At 44.6% G+C, this 7,678-nt stretch overlaps 2 pseudogenes; both read right to left on the bottom strand.

Annotated features, from left to right (window-relative positions):
• Positions 1-2,723: 2,723 nt before the first annotated feature.
• Positions 2,724-5,118, bottom strand: LOC144515037 (myosin heavy chain, fast skeletal muscle-like; annotated as a pseudogene).
• A 647-nt stretch (positions 5,119-5,765) lies between these two features.
• On the bottom strand, positions 5,766-6,560 carry LOC144515038 (myosin-2-like; annotated as a pseudogene).
• Between the last annotated feature and the right edge of the window lie 1,118 nt (positions 6,561-7,678).

Here is a 7,678-nt window from a genome sequence, read left to right as displayed (position 1 = left end):
ACAGTGTGACATTAATGGATTCGACAGTGTGGATGAGTATAGCAACCCTGCGGACAGAAAGCAGCTGTTGTAAAACAATATTGACCGAGTATTTGTAACACCATGATTCAGAATGAGCTGTTTTCAACATGCCTCACTATCGTCATCTTCTGGAAGCCTCACTGCTGAGCATGACCCGCGGGCCAAGCCGGTCATGTTGACCGAGATGACAGTTTTCATCTCTCATCTCCTCAGGACACCCGGCAGGCTGCCTGATCCAACGCAAAATAGGCGTGAGATGAACTCCAGATGGTGAATCTTCTGCCCTGTAAAACAAAGGCAAAAAACACACATGGTCAGGCTCAGGTGAAGTGGTGCGATATTGGCCGCATGCGAGCTGCTCTCTTCTGTCAACAGTTCTCACACCCATCTGGTAAAATATGAATGACAGTCAGTTAACTGTGGATTCTTATTGACGTAGAAATGCTCGTGGCAGCAGTAATAGACTTGATGGGATATTTCGTCGCTTTTAGCGGCGGTCACTGGCGCTATGAAGTGAACGCTTGTCGGCACACTAATACCCGTGCATTTGAAACGGTTATCGTTGAAAGTCGTGGGTGAGTACGATTCGTGGGGCGGTTAATTTAGGAAGGGACTTGGTGTGGGTTGCGTTCTGTGACAGCGTTGGAGCGACTATAACAGCATTGTTTGCTTGAGAGACGTAACAGCTCTCTAGTGAAAATGAGCCATCTCAGCTGCACGGTCATTAATCTACAGTAAAATAGGCAGGTGTTTACACTGATGATGATCGAAACTATTGCTCATCATGGTATCAGTGACCCAAGCAGCTTCTCTGAAGCCTTCTTGTTGTCAGTGAACTGGCCTTCGAAGGCATTCAGCATGCCTTTCATGAGGTTAATGGTCGGTGTGAAGACGTTCATGTCTTTATCAAATGATGTTAAATATCCATTATCTCTGCTTTGAAAGTCGGCGAGATTCGGCTGAAGATTCGACCACTCAGCACCCGTTCTGCCTGAAAGCGCGGATGACTGGGAAGTTCTCCATCGAACTGTGAAGCTACATTTCTGTATTTCGTGAAATGACTTCTTTGAATAAATAGACTTGGTGTAATGCAACACAAATGGGAGACATATTAACAAAACAAAACCACTCCTCAAATAATCTCTTGGTGATGGTCTCTATCTGCCTGGGTCTGACTCGTGAAGATCGAGCGGCGCACAAGCGGATGGTGGAGTTAGTCATCTGGCTACAGATTCTCTGGAATCTAAATGTGAGTCTTAGCAGGCATGTAATCAGTGGTGGTATAAACTGAGCTATATGCATGCTATGAATGCGTTTGCAACGTTACCTAGGCTGTGAACGGTCTGCATGAAACCGCGCTGTCTTAGCGCCCTTCTTGGTAGCGTCGATATTTTTTAATTGAACATGTTTCGTTGAGATGAGCAAATAAAATGTACGATAACACTGCTACAGTTGCCTTTATGCAGTATAGCCTGAAATGGGTTTGGTTACTGTGGTTACTATCACCCTCGGCGACGGGAGAAAGCTGAAGGCGTTTGCGAGCGCGGCTGACGAACAGTCGTGCTCGGCCAGCCAGCTGTATTGTGGTCCGCGTTGCCAGCGTGAGTACCGGAAGATCAGGCCTCAACTGAGGCAAACTTCTCCATCTTTAGTTTCAGATGCTGGTCATGCAACTTGTTCTTTGAAGGTGTCTCAGAGCTGTAGTGCCACATCTCTGAGATGGAAAATTCAGCATGACGAAGAAAGTGGGATGATCATCATCATTCTCAAGGAACTATGCAGCTATTGAGTAATTCTGTAACTGAACAGCTCATTGGAAGTGACTTCCGGTTGAATGGTGGTCATCGCTACTAGCGGGCGCTTCACCGCGCTTTTCGCGCTCAGCGTCGGGAAATGGCGATATCAGTGCCGCTGTCACAAAGTAACTCGCGACACTCACATCGCCCATTCGAGAACCGACTTTAAGGCAGCGATCGGATTTTTCATAGATGGCTAATAAAACGAAAACACTAACGTGTCGGAAGAATGAAGAAAGAAGCGACGAACTAACGGCAGGAAATCGACTGGCTAAACATAGGAGCTATATTCCGGAGCTGTAGAGGCTCTATGAAGAGCAATGAGCAGGCTGCTTGGCAAACTACGTAACACCTCTTTAAACCCTTGTGTAGTCAGCTGGGTCCCGGTGAAGAACTACACAAGGTGCTCTACTTCCATTTACTTTGTTAACTCTCTAAACGTTTCTTGTGAAATAGTAAATAGTTATTTCTAGGCACATTTAAACACGGCTTAGCTGTTAATGCTTTGTACAAAAACTGAAATAACTGTAGTAACCCTTGTTTTGATGCAGCTGGTCGCTGGAACAGCATTTCTTGCAGGTGATATAAAAATATTCAGAATTGAAAAGTATATATAATCACCAAAGTGTTGCCTTTCAATGCGAAACGTAAATCCATCTTAAATCAATAGACCAGATAATCTTTACATAATATGTATATCTTATCAGGTTGAAATATGGTGAAATGATTGAAAAAGCTATTGCAGTTTCATTGGTGAGTTGTGCAGCTGTTCAAGGTGTTGAACTGGACAATTAACCACTATATTCTTGCGGGAGCAAATAAGAATGGTTCTGTGGCAGCTTCTGGTAGTGAGCTTCATTCAAAACCAGCTGTGTCGGGACACCAATGTAGAACTGTCTTGCTTGTTTAGTGTCGCATCTCGCCAATGCGAACGACCATCCACGACATCCTCTCATGGAGTAGCCTTGGCCAGGGCTGTCACTGAGTTCATCACCTGAATAAAAACAGGATGTGATTTGGCATGCGTTTGCGGTGTCGCATCGCCCGGCAGCTAACAAGATGTTTTTGCCGACAACAGATATTAGAAGCAAAAGCCGGGCACCATATGGTGTTCGGCAAAAGCCTTTACTTTCCTCCTGGCAGCTGCCTCCGCCGAAACAAACTGGCCAAGGTCTGGTTCCGCATCTACCTGTACCATTGATGTATGATAAGAATGGCTGGTACCCTGTCGCTGACATTTGCACAGAGCGGATGGGATTACTTGACATAGTGGAATGATTTTACCAAGGAAAGCTTTAGCGTGAAACGCAATGATTAATCACTCTGACTAGCAAACAGTCGCTGCTCTCTGGCACTCTCGACGGCAATATTGTTGGCAGTGTTGAAACTGAATCAAGTGCACGACTAGTGTCTACTAAGTGAAGTGAAGACTGGAGTGTATCAGGCAGGGAGAAATGTAGCATGCTTTGAGTCATGCGCATAAATGTGTTGAATAATTTTGTGAGGAAAAATCGTAATCTGCAATGTAACCAGTAACATTTCTTATTCAGATGGCGACTGTTAATCTGATGGAGTTTTATGAGTTCACTTGCAGGATTAACAACATATCTATATTTTTCATGTGAACATCATAAAGAATCTGCCAGCTGTTTATGGCCACTTTATCTTGGGCCCACGGGCAATATTGAAAGTTGCTCTTGATATTTTCCCCCTGAGCTCAGTTGTAGCTTTCAAAGTGTTTCTGACCATGAGGAGCCGTGGTTTGGGTATGTGGCAACTATGTCACGGCAGGTGTCTTGCTCAGGACCCAAGGAAGGCAGTGTGAGCATTCAAGATCGATTGTATCAGGATTCTCGAGAAACGCTGCAGCACCGTTTCCGCAGGCCGCAGTCATCCGCCTGAGCGTAGCACCTCACTAGTGAGGTCAAATAGTCCTGAAAGATCTAGCTAATCAAAGAGTCACGTAGGCAGGTCCTAGACTTGCATTTTAAATTGTAGGATGTTGTGTGTCATGTTACCTGAGGTACAGTCTGTCCCTTGGTGTCATACTCATTTCCAGCTTCCACTCCTAGGAAAGGCACGGAGCCTGAGAGCATGTCGGCGATTCAGGAGCCCAGCAAGTAAGCAACCTTGTCGGCCTCTGAAATAGTTCAGAAGATCTGCATCGTGACGTATGCGACACATGAATCGTGATTAAGAACCTCAAACACTCTTGTTTCCCAGACTGCTGGCTTTGATCTGACATCAAACACTCACCCTCTGTGCCATCAGGCTCAGCCTGCTCCTCGCGCTGCTTCTGCTTGAACTGCAAATGTTTACCGTGGTGGGCACAGCACCAGTCATCTTGTAGATGGCCATTTTCACTGCTTCATGGTGAGAAGCCCAAGATGTCAATGGCGTTCTGAGTTCAAAGCAGGTCGACACAAAACATGTCACTTTTAGGAAAAATGCACTTGACTCCTCACTGAGCGCCCTCCTGGTTACTCTTGCTAAAGCTTCTGACAGCTTTCTTGCCTGGCGCGTCTTATTTCGAGCATGTAATGCGCAGTGGCTGTCACATTCCCAAAGGAGATAATTGGCATGTGGTGAACAGAGTGAAATATCAAAGGGACTTCAGTATGCATTCGAAGATATGCACGACATAATGTATGCAGCCGATTAAGATCATTTCAGACACCCAGCTAAAGCCTATAGGTCCCAGTGCAGGCAGCAGCACGCCTACGTGACCATTCAGATGGTAAACACACAAATTGAAGGAACAAAGCATTGTTTGTGCACGGCGGGGTGAGTGAGGCGAAAACAATCTAATAATTACCGAAAATCAAACAGCATCCATAAGTCTTCTGGAGTCAAACACAAGACATTAGCCTGACCACTTTCGCGATGATAACATTCTCCTAAGCTTCAATTTTAGCGATTACCTCCCGTGCCTGAGTGCACGATTTGCTAAGCCACGCTTGGCCTGTGGCGGTCAGTGGCGTGGCTTTAGCGAAGGATCAGTGGACTATATGCAAAACAAAAATGCCCATATTTACGAGTGAAGATCACTCGCATCAGTGGCTTCAGCTTCAGCTTTGTCATCAATGCTAGCCACAGTGATTCTGACCCATGCCACGCATGAAAGTCGTAGAAAAGTTGAGATGAGTGCGAAACTGGAGATCAAATGGAGAGTGAAAATGTCGAGCGATCTGTTCCATATGAAAATAGGTGAAACAATGTGCTGCACGCAATCTGCTTGCCAATCAAAGCTACGGGTGATGGCGGTCATCATCTGGAAGCCGCTCGTGATAGCCTCTTTCATCAGAAAGCTGTATGTCACTCTTGACTACTCGGCAGATCTACAAATATTGTTCATAAATCACAGCCTGTGCCAATGCTCCAATTCGGTCGTTTGTATGTACTATGAGTATTGTGCCCGCATGTCTCCAACATCGGCGCCTTGCGGTTGCCAGATGCGCCGAAATGGATTCTGATGAATTGCCCTGTTTGGATCAGAGGACTATTTGTCCCTCCACGTGGCAATCTGTACCAAGACACTGCATGCGTAGACGTGTTCCATGCTCACAGTGCGAGAAGTTGTCATTCTAATGGTTTACTGGCGTTGCCGTCAGAGCTTCTAGGAGAGAGGTGAAAGCGCAATAGTCTGCGCCAGTGACCCCTGCAATCCAGGTTTGGGTAATGATCGAAATGACTTCATTTTTCCTGAGCAGTATTCAATAGAGAAAAGAACCTGAGTGCAATCATGCAATGTATCGTACTTTTAGTCGTCGATCTTCGGTCGCACCAACGTGCAATAGTTGCGAAAGTACTGGTTGATCGCGCTTGAGTCAGACTGATCTTTTCCCGGCACCAGATTCTTCCGCTGAGGTATAGACACAGTGGATAAGATGAAACGATCAAGATATTTAACTTTGTTAAACAAAGTCTACAAATGTAAATGTGACAAACTCACGTGATCAAGACAGACTGGTTCTCCCTATCTGTTAGAAAGCAAAAACAAAATAATTGACTATGATTTACTGCAACAGAAACTTCATGTACTGATAAATTGTTCTGGTAATGACTTACCCGAGTTTGCATGAACTGGCGTTGTCAGAGACAGAGAAGATGTGGGTGAGCCTCGCACGCTTCTTTGCCTCTATAGGCACTGAGCACATTCAGAGATCGTACACTGGGAGCCACTTGCAGGGGTTCACAGTGGCACTGCAGCAAACTGCAGAGTAGGTCTGAAGGTGATCATAGAGATTCAGCAGTTAACTCTATGTTTTCTACAAGTATAGCAATTTGCAACAGTTCTCTTTCTCGTTAGGCAGACCAATCTTGCATAGATCATCCATGCTGCATAACGCTCTTTGAAGGTTATACAGCACAGAGCTCATTGAGATGGTCATCATGGCCATGTCCTGTCTTGTACTTGGGAGGCTGGATCAGCTTCTACCCTACTCTGGGAATAGGACATTTGTCACAATGAGAACTGATCATGTGATTCTCCAGTTGACTCTGACTTTATGATACTAACCTCCTTAGTTTCCAGTTTCGACTGTGACTTTGTCACGTCTTTCTTGACGATGGTGCTACAAGTACAAAGCTCCTTGACATCGGCCACGTAGCAGGCACTCTTGGCATCAAATGGTGCACTTTCGAGCCTCAATTCTCTCCCTTTCTGGCTTACGAAAGGTCGATGGCGGCTTTGCCATAAGTGGCCATCTCCGCGTCCGTACTCGTGTGGCGGCTGATTTCTGACTAGATGATTACAAAGTAAAGTGCCAAATCTTAGAGTTTTTAAGTCCATGTAATTAAACTTTGGTGTTCACTGCTTTCATTTATATCATGGGTGATATGTGGTTTTTTCTAGAGTATTTGTTATGTATAGTACCGGTAATGACGTGTATGAGGTCATGGGCATGAGGGAGGTGTAGCAAAGTGTGCATATTTGTATACTCTGCCATGTATTTCTGAGCTGCCACCTGGTGTTCGACCAAGCTTTAGTGGCGTAATATGCAATGACATGAAATGTCTATCTATCTATCTATCTATCTATCTATCTTAAGCAGCACTTAACACTGATGTATAGGAAAGCTTATCCACACTGGAAACTCACGTCGTTTGTTTCGGGTACAGGTGGGCTTTGACTCACGAAAGTGACTCGATCCTGTTTCAGACTGGTTTATTGCTGCGAATAAAGTACTAACCTATTGTTTGGTTTTGTGAAAATTTGTGGATGAATTACTGCAGACATTCAATAAATGAGACATTTTGCACATGTATTAACTGCTTATAAAAAAGACAGTTCATATTTAAAAGTTGTCCTTACCTGACCTCTCTGTCAACAGTAATCACCAATCCTTCTCAAAGTGTCCGGGTTCTATGACACTAGAGTAGGTGTCAAAATAAGATGCACTCAAATGTTTCAAATGATTTCAAGCTTACGAGAACATAGCCGCAACCACAAGCAGGAACTCCCAGGTCTTCTCTATCACACACTGTATCCACAAGTAGCTTTTATATTAAATCATTTTTGATGACACCCCAAAAGTTAAATGTGGTAAGCATACCAAGTTTGGTATCACAGATAGGCAGATATTTGTTGTGATCAACATTTGATGTGTATCCTGTTTCAGGTTTCTGTGGATATGGCAGGTCTTGATTTGATGTTTGCTTACTCAGTAATGTAATTCAAGTTTATTGTAGGCTCTCGAGCTAACCATTTAGGTTTAAAAAGCTCAGGACTGTCAGCGTAAAATCGAATTCGTGCATGCTGTGTTCTTCGCGAAGTGAATCAATCCGATGGTTTTTATTGAAACAGATGTGTGGTTGTGCTGTCGTTATGGTCGTTGCTCATTCGGCTGATCTCTTATCTG

This window comes from Sander vitreus, unplaced genomic scaffold, assembly GCF_031162955.1.
Source record: "Sander vitreus isolate 19-12246 unplaced genomic scaffold, sanVit1 ctg857_0, whole genome shotgun sequence".
NCBI classification, from domain to species: Eukaryota; Metazoa; Chordata; class Actinopteri; order Perciformes; family Percidae; genus Sander; species Sander vitreus.
The sequence above is the reverse complement of the archived record's forward strand: the minus strand, read 5'-3'. Positions and strand labels throughout refer to the sequence as shown.